General features: G+C 37.6%; 1 long non-coding RNA gene and 1 pseudogene across 1 annotated transcript in view; one reads left to right on the top strand and one right to left on the bottom strand.

Moving 5' to 3' along the window:
• LOC134731468 (uncharacterized) overlaps nucleotides 1–16,309 on the bottom strand; it is a 113,357-nt gene that overhangs the window by 52,977 nt on the left and 44,071 nt on the right. The gene's annotated exons all lie outside the window — the stretch shown is intronic.
• Nucleotides 7,472–9,308, top strand: LOC129490781 (A-kinase anchor protein 8-like; annotated as a pseudogene).

The following is a 16,309-nucleotide window of genomic DNA, read 5'->3' as shown; positions in this document are numbered from 1 at the left end:
TAAGAATAGTCTTATTTTAAAGAAAGGAAGCCAGCTGTCAGGTTCTCTATAGGGGAATAAGAAGGGGGTCAATGCTATTTCTCTGAAGGATAGTGAAATTAGGTCAAGTGTAATGAAACTTTTCCTTACACGGGAGAATTATTAAATGGGAAGACATTACTGAGAAAAGTATTTTCATATGGTAGTCGAAAATTTGCCGTGGGTTCTCAATGTTTGAGATTGATTAAATCTGCCCTTTGCTGAGGGCACGGATAAGGTAACAAAGCAAATTTTCTCCAGGTCATTACATGTCTGGTTCTCATTGATTGTTCCACTTCTTCTTGAAATAATGCTTGATTACAATTTAATTGTAATCGCATTCTGTACAGGTATCTTCATCCCTTTTTGCACTAATCAAATTTAATATTGGTGAATAATGTTGCAGGAAAATTTTTATGAGATTCTTACAATCACTAATACATCAAGGCCATTTATTAATAGCTAGACTCTTTCATGCAATATCTTCCTAAACTTCTTAACCCACTCTTCTGACCCACGTCCTTCTTGCTAAATTGCATTCCACATTCTTGCAGAAGAATTAATTCTTCCTAGCATAGATCTAGTCATGATAACTTTTCTTAAAAAAAAAGTTTGGTGTATATTAACTATTTGCATCTCTCTGTGGCCAGAGGAATAAAGGCCCTATGTATCTCTTGCACTTTAATCCTGGTGTAATGCATCATTTTATGTTGGACACCATTTTCCTTTGATAAACTGTCTTATATATTATACTGGCCTATTTTCTTTAATGAAATTTTATAGGCTACGTTTTAAAAGGGCATAACTTAACCCACCTTATCATTGCCCATGCTTATTCCTTCTTTTCTCAGTCACCTGCCCAACACTTAAAATGCTGGCTTAGTCAATTCGTGCTGCTACAGCAAAATACCTAAGACCGCATAATTTATAAAGAAGAGAAATTTATTTCTCAAAGTTCTGGAGACTGGGAAGTTCAAGATCAAGACACTGGCAATTTATCTAGTGAGGACCTCTTTTCTGAGTCCTCAGCAGAAAACAAAAGGGCAAGCTAGCCTAAAATTGTGTGGTCTCTTTTCAACGGGCTTAATCCCATTAACAAGCGAGCAGCCTTTATGGCCTAATCACTTCTGACAGGCCCCACCTCTCAATACTATCACTTTGGCAAGACCTAAATCATAGCAAATGCCATACAGATGAGTATGCCCTCACAAAGACATCTCTGATTCTCTGGTTTGAGTGATTCCCACAGTTCTGATGGAAGAAGTATGATTAACAGTATACTCTAACTTCTTTTTTTTTTTTTTTTTTTTGAGACGGAGTCTTGCTCTGTCACCCAGGCTGGAGTGCAGTGGCGCAATCTCGGCTCACTGCAAGCTCCGCCTCCTGGGTTCACGCCATTCTCCTGCCTCAGCCTCTCCGAGTAGCTGGGACTACAGGCGCCCGCCACCACGCCCGGCTAATTTTTTGTATTTTTAGTAGAGACGGGGTTTCACCGTGGTCTCGATCTCCTGACCTCGTGATCCGCCCGCCTCGGCCTCCCAAAGTGCTGGGATTACAAGCGTGAGCCACCGCGCCCAGCCTTATACTCTAACTTCTGGCTGCCAGTTTGCCTTAAGGGGGCAATTGCATATGTATTCTCTCATTTAGAATGAGAAATAATGCATCATTAACAAATTTAAGATTTTTTTTCACAGGAACGATAGACTACTTTTTAAAAAGACTTTTCCATTTCCCCCTGTCCTAAATTTGTTTCATTTGTTTGACAGATTCCTAGCAAGGATTAATGTGTAAATAGAACAATTTTGGTAGCAAAAATTCCCTTTTCAGTATTGATGTATTTAAATTTTTCGTTATTTATTCATTATTTATGGTATATAGGTATATATACCATAAAATACACAAATATTCTAAAAAATGAGAAAAAGTGGTTCAAAAATTATTAATTGTATTACTTAGAGATAAATCACTATAAAAATGTGAAATTTGTATATATATATATAGAAAAATAGAGTGCATAATAATATTAACGCAACTTAAAATAAATGAGTTTTTAAAACTTTGTTTTGACCAAAATGAGATGCTTTGCAAATACTCTTTTGTAATCCTTTATCTCCAATGTTTATTGTATAGTGAACATCTTTATACAGCAAGTCCAAATTTATTCCAACAGCTGAGTAGTATTCTACTGTTTTGGTGGAGGGCTGCCATGTATTATCATGCCATGTATATCATTCCATTGATCAAGGGTCCAGGACTGAGTATGTAGACAGAGGCTAAAATCTAGCCCAAATTGCAGTCACCCAGCTCCGTAACAATTTGTGCCTGACCAGAGGAACTGTCCTTTTCTAAATGACATGAATTTTCCATATGGGTTGTGGTGGTCCTGTAGTTTTAATTTACAAGTTTTATAAGCTCATAGTTTAAAATATCCAATAACTCAATAAGGCTTATTTTCAAATGTAGCAGTATCACTGCTCGAAACCCATCCCTAGTCCCCTTCTTCTTTTTATATTGAGACCTGTCTAGAGTTACATTAAAATTTTTTTCTAGCTATATTAAGGTATTTTTAACAAATAAAATATGTATATATTCAAGATGTACAATGTGATTATATGTATATATGTACACACACACACATAACCATAAACCAACTAACACATCCTTTACTACAGTTACCATTGTGTTGTGTGTGTTATGTCTGTGTGTGTGTGTGTTTGTGTGTGTGTGTGATGAAAACACGTTAAGATCTACTCTTTTACCAAATTTCAAGTAAACAGTATGGTAATGTACTGTACTGTAATATACAGTATAGCCACCAAGCTGTGTATCACCGGAACTTATTTGTCTTATCACTGAAAGTCCTCCATAATTTTGGTACCTATTACCAATGTCTTCAACTATTTTAGCTATTGCTTCTAAAATTTTCATAAAATTTATTAAGATATTTTTACTCCATATCTTAATTTTTCAGTTTCAGATGTCATTCACTGAACTCCTGCTATGAGAAAAATGGGAATTTCTTTTCTTATAACCAACCACATCCCTTCCAGCATGCCAAATGTATACAAACACAGTGCTCACAATAAAATTGGTAAAATCTTTTTACTGAATTGGTATTTATTGTCCATGTGCTTATTATTGCATACATTGTATTCATTATCCTAATGATTTTATATGTATTTATGTATTATAATACTATTATGTTTTTTCAAATATTTTTATTTTTAATTTTTGTGGGTACACAGTATGTGTATATATTTATGTGATATTTGAGATATTTTGAAACAGGCATACAACGGGTAATAATCACATCAGTGTAAATAGAGTATCCATCACCTCAAACATTTATCCTTTCTCTATGTTACGAACAATCCAATTATACTCAGTTACTTTAAAATGCACAATATATTATTGTTGACTATACTCACTCCGTTGTGCTATTAAATACTAGATCTTATTCATTCTATCTAATTATACTTTTGTACTCATTAAACATTCCTAATTCCCTCACCTCTCACTACCATTCACAGCCTCTGGTTACCATGATTGTACTCTCTATCTCCATGAGTACAATTGTTTTAAGGTTTAATTCCCACAATAAATGAGAACATGTGAAGTTTGTCTTTCTGTGCAAGCTTATTTCACTTCACATAATGACCTCCAGTTCTATCCACGTTGTTGCAGATGACATTATCTCACTCTTTTTTTATGGCTAAATAGTATTTTATTGTGTATATGTCCTGAAGGGTTTTGCCAATGTTTTCTTTAAGTAGTTTTATACTTTGAGATGTTAGATTTCAGTCTTTAATTCATTTTGATTAGATTTTCAAACAAGGCAAAAGATAGGCACATAGTTTTACTCTTCTGGATATGGATATTCAGTTTTCACAGCACCACCCATTGAAGAGACTATCTTTTGTCCTATGTACGTTTTTGTGTCTCTGTCTAAATAAGTTCCTGTGTATGTATGGATTTATATCTGAGTTCCCGATCCTGCTTCTCTGATCTATGTGTTTGTTTTTATACCATGCTGTCTTGGTTACAATATCTCTGTAGTATAAAGTCAGGTAATATGATTCCTAGTTTTGTTCTTTTGGCTCAGGATGGCTTTGACTATTGAGTCTTTTGTGCTTCCATACCTAATTTAGGGCTATTTTTTCTACTTCTGTGAAGAATGTTATTGGATTTTGATATGGATTGCATAGATCTCTTTACATAGTATGGATATTTTAACAATATTGATTCTTCTAATCCATGAATATGGAATATCTTTACATTTTTTGTGCCCTTTTAAATTTCTTGCATTAATGTTTTATAGTTTTTATTATAGAGATTTTTTACTTAATTAGCTGTTTATTTCTAAATATGTTGATTTTGTATCCTGCAACATTACTGAATTTGCTTATCAGATCTAACAGTTTTTTGGATGAGTCTTAGGTTTTCCCGAATATAAGATTATATCTGCACACAAAAATAATTTGAATTATCTCTTTTCCATTTGGATGCCCTTTATTTCTTTCTCTTGTCTGATTTCTCTAGCCAGGATTTCCAGTACTCTGTTGAATAACAGTCGTGAAAATGGGCAATCTTGTTGTGTTCCATGTCTTAGAGGAAGAGCTTTCAGGTTTTCTCCATTCAGTATAATACTACATATGAGTCTGTCATATATGGCTTTTGTTGTGTTAAGGTATGTTCCTTCTATACTCAGCTTTTTAAGGGTTTTTATCATGAAGAAATGTTGAGTATTACCAAATGCTTTTTCTGCATCAATTGAAAAGCTCATATATTTTTGTCTTTCATTCTGTTGATATGATGCATCACACTGACTTGTGTATTTTGAACCATCCTTGCATCCCTGGGTAAATCCACTTAGTCATGATGAATGATATTTTTAATGTGTTCTTGAATTTGGTTTGCTAGTATTTGTTGAAGATTTTTGCTCAACGTTCATTAGGAATATTGGCCTGTGGTCTTCTTTTTTGATGTGTCTTTGTCTTGGTATCAGGGTAATTCTGGCCTCATAGAATTAGTTTTGAAGTATTCCCTTCTCCTCTATTTTTCAGAATAGTTTGATTAGGATTGATATTAATTCTCCTTTAAGTGTTTGATAAAATTCAGCAGTGAGGCTGTTGGGTCCAAGGCTTTTCTTTGCTGGGAGACTTTTTATTATGACTTTGATCTCATTACATGTTATTCGTCTGTTCAGGTTTTGGATTTCTGTATGAGTCAATCTTGGTAGGTTGAATGTGTGTAGGAATTTATCTATTTCTTTTAGGTTTTCCAATTTCTTGTGTAGAGTTGCTCATAGTAGCCACTAATGATTTTTTCAGTTTCTGCAGTATCAGTTGGAATGTCTCGATTTTCACCTCTGATTTTATTTATTTGCGTCATCTCTCTTTTTTTCTTAGGTTAGACATTTGGCAATTTTGTTTGTCATTTTAAAAGACCAACTTTTTGTTTCATTGATCTTTTGTATTTTTTTATTTTAATTTTATTTCTCTCTGCTGTAATCTTTCTTCTTTCTTTTCTTATAATTATTTTGGATTTGGTTCACTCTTGCTTTCCTTTTTTTATATATTTTTAAATTTTTTAATTTAATTTCATTTTATTACTATTATTATTATTTTTTTTTTTTTGAGATGGAGTCTTGCTCTGTCGCCCAAGCTAGAGTGCAGTGGTGTGATCTTGGCTCACTGCAACCTCTGCCTCCCGGGTTCAAGCAATTCTCCTGTCTCAGCCTCCCGAGTAGCTGGGACTACAGGCACACACCACCACACCCAGCTAATTTTTGTATTTTTACTACAGACAAGGTTTCACCATATTGGTCAGCCTGGTCTTAAACTCCTGACTTCAGGTAATCCACCCACTTCAGCCTCCCAAAGTGCTAGGATTACAGGCATGAGCCACCATGCCTGTCCTGCTTTCTGGTTTTTATGATGTATCATTAGGTTTCTTATTTGAAGTTTTTCTACCTTTTAGATTTCGGTGCTTATTGCTATCAACTTTCCTCTTAGTACTGCTTATGCTGTATCCAACAGGTTTTGGTATGCCATTATCTTTTTTTTTTTAGAGAAATTTTTCAACTTTTTTCTTAATTTTTTTATATCAACTCACTGATTTCAGGAACATATCATTTAATTCATTGTCTATGTATAGTTTCAATATTCATCTTGGTATTGATTTCCAGTTTTATTCCAGAATAAATATCTTCTCTGTGTTCAGAGAAGATATTTGATATAATTTTAATTTTTTGAATATTTTAAGACTTGTTTTGTGGCCTTATATATGGTCTATCCCTGAGAACGATGCATGTGTTGAGGAGAAGAATGTGTATTCTGTAGCCATTGGGTAAAATGTTCTGTATCTATTAGATACATTTGGCCTATAGTGCAGATTATGTCTGATACTTTTTGTTAATTTTCTCACTGGATAAACTCTCTAATGCTGAAAGTAGGATGTGGAAATCTCCAGCTCTTATTGTACTGAGGTCTATCTCTCTCTTTAGCTCTAATAACATTTTCTTTCTATATCTGGGTGCTCCAGTGTTGGATACATGTATGTTCACAATTTTTATATCCTCTTGCTGAATTGACCCTTGTTCATTATATAGTGACCTTCTTTGGGTCATCTTATAGTTTTTGTCTTGAAATCCATTTTGTCTGGTATAAGAATAGCTACTCCTGCTTTTTTTTTTTTTTATTTCCCTTGGCATAGAATATCTTTTACCATCCTTTTATTTTCAATCAACTGTGTCCTTCTAGGTGAAGTATATTTCTGGTAGGCAACAGATTGTCGGGACTTTTGTTTTTTATGTATTCAGCCACTCTATGTCTTTTGATGGGAAGAGTTTAGTTCATTTACATTCAAATTATTATTGATAAGTAAGGACTTAACTCCTGCCTGTTTATTTGTTTTCAGGTTGTTTTGTGGTCTTCTTTTCCTTCCTTCTTTCCTGTCCTCCTTTTAGTGAAGGTGATTTTCTTTGGTTGTCTTAATTTCTTTCTTTTTTTATTTTTTTTTTGTATGTATCTGTTATATGTTTTTAAATTTGAGGTTACCATGAGATTACACATCACATTTTTAACCTATAATTATTTATTTTATTTTATTTCAAATTATCCAACTTTATTTTCCAACTGCAGTGTCAAGAGATGTCACAGCCACTAGGGTGAATGTACAACTTCTGCAGCTTTCAAAACCAGGCAGGAAGCTACGTGACTGCACAAAAGACAAGACATGAGGTACACAGTTCAGGAAGAAATGGCTGGGTCTCTTCAACAATATTAGTTTAGAACATTTTAAGGTAACACATACCCTAGTACTGCTTACAAGCTAAAGGAGAAAGGGCGAGGCATCCGCCATACATCACATCCCTTCAAACAGTGAAGTGAGCATCAATTCTGTGTGAACAGCATCTTCGGATTACACATCAGCTTGTTTCACTTTGACTTCCATGGCAGCTGCAGCAGAAGCAGCCATGGTTCCACCACTTTCTGCCTCTGCTGCCTTTGTCTCAGCCCCACTTCCAGCCTCCACAGCCTCACTTCTGGCCTCGCGGCCCCCTACTCAGATGATGTTACACAGAGCATCTGCTCTTCCAGCAGCTGTTCAGCTTGAGGATCACTACTGTTGTCTGCTGTATCCACGGGGCCTTCACACTTGCCTTGCTCTCCAGAGCAGTGCTCCTTTCCCATCTACAGCCCTCAGTGCTGTTGTAATCTCCTGGGCCAAGATGTCTGCCGCCACCTCCTCAGGTGTCTCTTCCATATCCTCACCTCCTAAATTGCCATCTCCTCCCATTTCTGTATCACCAGTTTCACTGGTGTAAGAGGCCTTACACCTGAGGTATTTGTCTGTTGTTCAAGGAACTCTTAGCCACATGGAGACTGGTTTTCTTGAACTGTTCAGCAGTCGGCCCAGTCTCACAGGAGGCCACCAAGGCAAGCAAAGGTGGCCTGGTGGTCAGGGCCGCTTCCATGCATTTGGCCTCTTATGGCCCAGAGCGGGGCACCTACAATTGCAACTCCCTCACTGCCAAGAGCAACCAGCTTTTGGACATGATGTCCAAGAAAGAAGGCAGTGAGGGGAGCGGCCACAGTGGGGAGGGCATGCAGGACCATAAGAGCTCCTTCCACTTGCAGATCTTGGAGTCCTGTGACTCCATGGCCTGCCTGCCAGAGCACAGCCCTTACCGCCCCAGCTACAGCTACGACTATGACTTCGACCTGGGGTTCCACCACAATGGCAGCTTTCGGGGACAGTACAGTGAATGTTGAGACCTGGCCCTGGGGTAGGGCTCCCTCGATGGCTTCATGCCGGGTGGGGCCAGGGCCATTTCCCGGACCAGAGCAATCCTGGCACCTTCATGTGCAGTGATCCCTTCAAGCCACCCTCAGCCTCCCCTGATCCTCTATCCACGCCCTAGAAAGAGCTGAACTACATGAGTGGATGGGGTCTGGGAAGGCCCTCTCCCCAGCCAGCGGCCTCCTTGGCTCTTCTCCCCATCCGTGGCTCCTGACTAAGGCTTGATAGGCGTGCAGGGGGTGGGTGGCTATGACAGTGCTGGCCTTAAGGATGTGGTCACTCATAGGGCCAGATGCAGGATCGGGATCCACCCAGAAGGAGAGGGTTTGACCCCTTTGGGCTAGATGGCATGGGAAGGAAACAGAAGCAGTTCCAGATTTGTAAGGAGCCAGACACCAAACTAGCCTGGGTTGACAGCAAAGGAGATTTCTCAGAAAATTATAACAAAGCTGGTGACTTCCACTCAAGAGATGAAGAATTCAATGGTGAGGATGAATTCTGTGACTCTGGTAGGCAGAGAGAAGGATGACGAGGATGAGGAAGTGAAACAGAGAAGGGAAAAGTAAAGGAGGAGAGACAGGATGCAGGACTACACAGCCAACAGGATTCAGTTGGCCTCTTCTGTGTGCAATTTCCGTAGATTTGAAGAAGAAGAGATCCAGAAGCATCTGCAAAGCGAATTTCACAAAGAGATGCTGCAGTTTATAAGCACCAAGCTGCCCAACAAGACAATGGAATTCATCCAGGAATACATTATAAACAAGAATAAGAAAATTGAGAAAAAGCATCAGGAATTGATGGAGAAAGAAAGCACAAAACCAAAACCAGATCCTTTCAAAGAGATTGGCCAGGAGCACTTTAAGAAGATCCAGGCTGCTCACTGCCTGACCTGCACTGTGCTGATCCCAGCGCAGCCACAGCTTCTCCAGCCACACCTGCACTTCATTGACCTCAACAACCTATTTTTTAAATTAATGGCAACTTAACATTGAATGTATAAACAAACAGGCAAAGTGAAAACTAATAAAAACTCTACACTGCAACTTCATCTCCCTGCTTTTTAATTTTTTGTGGTTGTCTTATTATTTGTCTTACTATACTATGTCTTGAAAATTTGTTGTATTTCTTACTTTTGATAGTTTCATCTATTAGTTTTTCTACTCAAGGTATGCGTAGTTTATGCACCAGAATTACAGTGTTATGATGTTCTGTGTTTTTCTGTGTACTCACTATTACAGGTGAATTTTGTGCAATATCTTCAGATGAGATGAATTATTATTGCTCATAAACATCATTTTATTTCAGATTGAAGAATTCCCTTGAGCATTTTTTGTAAAATAGGTCTGATGTTATAAAATCTCTCAGTTTTTCTTTGCCGGGGAAAGTCTTTATTGCTACTTCATGTTTAAAGGATATTTTTATTGGATATTGCTGAGACCAGCTCGGTCGTGGAGACCCCAACCCAGTGGCGCTAGAGGAATTAAAGACACACACACAGAAATATAGTGTGTGGAATGGGAAATCAGTGGTCTCACAGCCTTCAGAGCTGAGAGCCTTGAACAGAGATTTACCCACATATTTATTGACAGCAAGCCAGTGATAAGCATTGTTTTTATAGATTATAGATTAAATAAAAGTATTCCTTACGGGAAATAAACGGATGGGCCGAAACAAAGGGATGTATTTGCCTAGTTACCTGCAGCAGGAACATGCCCTTAAGGTGCATATCACTCATGCTATTGTTTGTGGTTTGGAATGCCCTTAAGCGGTTTTCCACCCTGGGTGGGCCGATTGTTCCTTGCCCTCATTCCGGTAAACCCACAACCTTCCAGCATGGGCGTCATGGCCATCATGAATATATCATAGTGCTGCAGAGATTTTGTTTATGGCCAGTTTTGGGGCCAGTTTATGGCAGATGTGGTGGCCTGTTTCCAACAGATATACTATTCTAGGATAATTTTTTTTCAATGCTATGTGTATGTCATGCCATTCTCTACTGGCCTGTAAGCTTTCCACTGGGAACTCTGCTGCCAGACATATTGAAGATCTTTGTATGTTACTTGTTTCTTTTATTTTGCTGCTTTTAGGATCATTTCTTTATCCTTGACCTTTGGAAATTTGATTATTGAATGTCTCGAGGTGGTCTCTTTTGGGTGAAATCCACTTGATGTTCTATAACTTTCATGTGCTTGGATATTGATATATTTCTCCAGGTTTGAGAAGTTCTCTGTTATTATCCCTTTGAATAAACTTTCTACCCCAATCACTCTCTCTACCTTCTTTTTTTTGACAGAGTTTTGCTCTTGTTGCCCTGGCTAGAGTGCAATGGTGTGATTTTGGCTCACTTCAACCTCCACCTCCCGGGTTCAAGCAACTTTCCTGCCTCAGCCTCCTGAGTAGCTGGGATTACAGACATTTGTCACCATGTCCGGCTAATATTTTTGTATTTTTAGTAGAGATGGGGTTTCCTCATGTTGGTCAGGCTGGTCTTGAACTCCTGATCTCAGGTGATCCGCCTACCTCAGCCTCCCAAAGTGCTAGGATTACAGGCATGAGCCACCCCGCCTGGCCTACCTTCTCTTTAAGGTCAATAACTCTTAGATTTACCCCTTGGAGGCTATTTTCTGGATCTTGTAGATCTGCTAAATTCTTTTGTATTCTTTTTTCTTTTTCTCCTTTGACTATGTGTTTTTAAATAGCCTGTCTTCAAACTCCTTAATTCTTTCTTATACCTGATCACTCTTACTGTTAAGAGACTCTAATGCATTTTTATGTATGCAGTTGCATTTCTCAGCTCCAGAGTTTCTTCTTGCTTTCAAAAAGTATTTCAATCTCTGTTAAATTTATGTGATAGGATTCTGAATTCCTTCTCCGTCTTATCTTGACTTTCACTGAGCTCTTCCATAGAGATATTTTTAATCTACTCTCTGCAAGGTTACATATTTCTGCCTCTCTGGGATTGGTCACTAGTGTCTTAGGTAGTTCATTTGGTGAGGTCACATTTTCCTTGATTGTCTTGATGCTTATGGACATTTTTCAGTGTCTTGGAACTGAAGAGCTAGATATTTCTTGTAGTCTTCACAGTCTGGGCTTCTTTGTACCTGTTTCTATTGGCAAGGCTTTCCAAATATTCAAAGGTACTTGGTTGCTGTGATCTAAGTCTTTTGTCACTGCAGCTGTATCTGCACTAGAGGGCACCCCAAGCCCGGTAATACACTAGTTCTTGCAGGCTCATAGAGGTACCACCGTGGTGCTCTGGGTCAGATTTAGGATAATTCTCTGGATTACCAGTCAGAGATCCTTGTTCTCTTCCCTTACTTTCTCCCAAACAAATGGAATCTTTATTACTGTGCTGAGCTGCCTGAAGGGTGACAATAGCACCCCTGTGAGCATCACCACTGGGACTGCACTGAGTCTGACCCAAAACCAGAACAGTACTGAGTCTCACCCAGGGCCTGCGGTGACCACTACCTATTTACCACCTATGTTTTCTCAATGTCCAAGGGCTCCACCATCAGTAGGTGGCAAATCCGGTCAGGCTTCTTCTCTTCCTTCAGAGAGGTGAGTTATCCCAGTCCCTGAGTAGGTCTAGAAATGGTGCGCAGGAGTCAGGGCCTGGAGTTGGGAACCTAGGAATCTACTTGGTGCTCTATCTAATGTGGCACCCAAGCTGCAAGATTTTTCCATCTTTTCCTCCCCTTTCCTCAAGTAGAGAAGACTCTCTCTGTGGCCATCACTGCCACAGGCCTGCAGCAAATACTGCCTGGCTAGTGCTGATGTTCAATCATGGCCCAAGGGTTCTTTAGTTCACTAGTGGTGAATACTGACAGGCCTGCATCTCTTGCTTCAGGATAGTGGGCTCACAGCTGAGTGGAGGAGGTGGCATTACTCCTCTCTATATAGATTTCCACAGATGCCCACCTTTCCACACAGTATTTTCATCCTCAGCTATGTTTGGGTCCCCAAGTCTAAAGCAATGTCTGACTTAACCTCTTTAGACAACTGACCTTCAGTTTAAAGCAGATGATTATTCCTTACACAGATTTCCAAACAATCCTCCTTTTTATCAGCCCAACATACACCCAAATATCAGAAGTGCCTCCAATTTATGCAGTTCTGTGATTCAAACGTGTTTTTGCTGGGTTCTACGGATGGTTGCATTAGAATGCACTTTCTTCTACTTCTAATCAGTTATCATGTGTTCATTTGTTTTTAGTTTTCTTTCTTCTTTCTTTCTTTCTTTTTTTTTTTTTTGAGACAGTCTCAGTCTGTTGCCCAGGCTGGAGTGCAGTGGTGCGATCTCGGCTCACTTCAAACTCCGCCTCCCAGGTTCAAGTGATTCTCTTGCCTCAGCTTCCAGAGTAGCTGGGATTACAGGTGCCCACCACCACATCCAGCTAATATTTGTTTTTTTAGGAGAGATGGGGTTTCACCATGTTGGTCAGGCTGGTCTTGAACTCCTGACCTCAGGTGACCCTCCCCCCTCGGCCTCCCAAAGTGCTGGGATTACAGGCGTGAGCCACCGCGCCCAGCCTGTTTTCAGTTTTCTAAACTATATCGCTGTTTCTCCTATTCCATTTCTGATTTTATGGTGTATAAACTTTTAACTCTTTTCTGATATTTTAGTGTGATTTCAGCAGGAAGCAGATGTTTCTCAGAAGTTTGTCTTCATTCATAAATAGAACCTAAGACCTCTAAATTATCACTGGAGAAGAGAATATCCTCATAAAGAGAGACGTGTACCCTGGAGACATAATAATTTTCCCTGAAATTTATGTTTATCCTGTTATCGTTATGCTACTGGCAGCAACATTCTGACAACTTCTACCCAACTAACTGCCCTTTTAATGTAGATAAAAATACAAACAGCTTCCTTCTCTTCTGTCCTCTTCTACTATGTTTAAAAACACTTGATTGTTTTATAAATATTTAACTGAGCTGAAGATAAGGATAATCATTTAAAAGTGGAAAGTAGTATGTATGTAAAGGATCTGGCTAGCGAGGCCTTATCACATCCATGTGGGCCCAAGATGTAAGAAAATAAAGATCATGGAGAAATTACTTGACTCCTAATTTTATGACCACTCTCCTCTCATTCAACAAATGTACTTCAATTTGAAGGACAGCCTTGTTCACAAAAAAGGTGAGTTATAGAATACTTCTGTTTACTCATTAATTATCTGTTTACATGACATACTTCACTTGCAAAGTTCCAAAAGTACAGAAAATTCTTTCTTCCTTCAGAAGATGATTTTATATAGTATGTGTAATGTGTAACGTGAATTGTATGTAACAGAGGTGGAGGATAAACTTCACCAGTTGAACCATTTTTCACACTTCACCAACGATGTGTTGAGATGAAAAGCTTATAATGTAGAAAATGTTAAGACTGGCAATATTCTTCTCCATCTACAACTTCAATGGCAGGTGTCATTTTGATATTGTCTGTGTCATTTTCTTTCTTACATGGTAGAATATGCCATCATTTTAAGTATCAATATATGTTATTGCTTATACAAAAACAATCAGGGGACAGAAAATGATTCTAAAATATGCATATTATTTTCAAGAAAAAGGCAATAAACTCAAAGGTAGCAGGAAAAATTTAAAATGTGAGAGGAGAACAAGATAGAAAAATAATCATCAAATTGTTTGAACTGTTAGAACACAAGTCAAGATATCTGGGCTGGCGGGAGGGGGGGTTTTGAGAAGAATGAATTAATAGGAAACTTACATAAGCATATGATTTAGAAGGAAAAATTTTCAAATTTTGCACAAAGAGATGATTATGACAGTATTTCAAGCAAGCATCTGAGCTTATGAAAATAAGTTTTTAAATGTATAGTCATATTATACAAAACATCATTGCTAATCTGTTTTGCTTAAGATAGTGCCATCGAATACCAACAAATTTTAAATATTTTTGAAAACTAAAATTTGAGATTCCAAACTTTCAATATTACAGGAGATAAGTATAAGTGGGGGTTCATTGTTATGTCTAAACTTAGAAAATATGGCTCCTATATTTTGATAGAATATTTGCCTTACATGTACCCAGACCTGATTTCTTGAAAAGTTAGATATAGTTGATGCTCTGTCCTTCTAAAAGAAAAATAAGCTTTCCAATATTACTGATTGGAAACATGTATTTTGAAATCACTGAAAATAACGGCATTTGACAACTTACCCATGCTATGGGTTAAATTTTTAAAAATGCTACAGCAGTAAACTTAATTTGGAGAATTTTGTAAGTACATAAAAAGTGAAAAAATTCACATCTTCCTCCACACTATGCCACGTCTCCTGTACAAGAAGTAAATATATTCCTCTCACTCACTACAGTTGCTGGAGAATAACAAAGGCATAGGGAAAGCTATGACCATTTTTTTAAGAATAGGATACGATAAACACTAATCATTAATTATAGATTCTTCTTCCATGTGAAATTTAGGGTGATACCTCACTTTTGAATATCTTTCAGGTTTATGTTTCAGTAGGAATGTCTTAGATTTAAAATAAAGAGACTAGGCTTCAGGGTAGGAGCCATATCTTTCTCCTTCATTTCTTTGCCTCTGTATTTTTATTTAATATCTGTTTGTCTTACTCAGTACATGTTTATTGAATGATTTTAAGGATGAATGAAGAAATAAGTAAATGTAAAAAATATCCTCAGCCAAAACACAAATACTCTCACCAAAGTACAATTATTATCTTATATCATTTATGTAGTATGGCTCTACTCTCAGTATATACAAATGGTGCCTTAGCCTTCCTTGCTACTTTAATAATGTATTTGACATTTAAAGATTCTCATGAATTTCAAATACACTTTGTTATTTTAAAGACTATAACCAAAATAGTTATTTTCTTGAAGTTTTTAACCTTACTTGTACATATTTCAATTCTTGAAACATAAAATATTTGGCAAACAATTTTATTAAATCATTACAAGTTGATATCTTTTCGAATCAAAGACAGAAACTTACAAAATGCAATGACAGGTATTAGGCCAATGATTCTCAAATGTGAGGTAGCGCAGAAATCAACTGGAGAGCAGGTTAAAAGTCCAAATTACCAAGCTCTTCTGCCAGAGATTTTGGCTCATCTGTCATCAAGTTTTATAGTTGATTTCTGATGCAGTTGGTATAGGATCTTATTTTGAAATACACTGGACTACAGTGTAATTTACATGATTGCAGGTATTGTGCCATGGTTTGGTTCTTCCAAGAGCTGATCTGAGATTAGGATTCTAGTGATATAACTTTATTTGTGGAGTGCACTTTATATGAATAAACAAAAAAGAAAGGGATGCAATAGAGGAAAGGGTTAGACCTAATAAAAGGTGGATTATTAAGATATTTTCCACAGTGGCCAACTGAAGCCTAAACCCTGAGGAGTTTCTGATAAATGTCACCATATACATGCCTCAATATTATTTCACCAACAGGGAAAGAGAACTTGGGTATTTGTATCCCAAATCCCAAGAGTCATTGGTAAAGGCAAAACCCAAGTTAAATGTAAAATCCAAGAGATATTAATTTCTTATCATTTTCAATCTGCTTGGGGATTTTAGCAGGGCTATCTGCAGTTTGTGCACAATCGATCTTCATCACAAGTGCAGACTGGCAAGTGGAAGTCACACAGAGTACATAGTAATAATGTCCATAATACCTGAACAACATGGATCAGATACTGACATTGTCTACCAGAGATTGGGTCTGTACATTTATATCTCCCTCTTTTGTGCCTAGAATATAGTAGGCAATAAATATTTTTAATAAATAATGAATGAATGAAAGAAAAAACAAACCGCTAGTAAGTGAAGGATTCACATTCTGTTCAAATAAAATGGGAACAGTGATTAAGGCAAAATGAAAAGCTCTGATAACCAGGGAGCTGACAGTCATACACCTTAAAATATTTTTTTCTCTTATGTGATTTGTCATCATCTTAGTAGGCACTATAGAATTCTCTGTTTTGGGTTGGC

The sequence above is a fragment of the Symphalangus syndactylus genome, chromosome 9 (genome assembly GCF_028878055.3).
Source record: "Symphalangus syndactylus isolate Jambi chromosome 9, NHGRI_mSymSyn1-v2.1_pri, whole genome shotgun sequence".
NCBI classification, from domain to species: domain Eukaryota; kingdom Metazoa; phylum Chordata; class Mammalia; order Primates; family Hylobatidae; genus Symphalangus; species Symphalangus syndactylus.
Note: the sequence above shows the minus strand (reverse complement) of the source record. Positions and strands in the feature narration are given on the sequence as shown.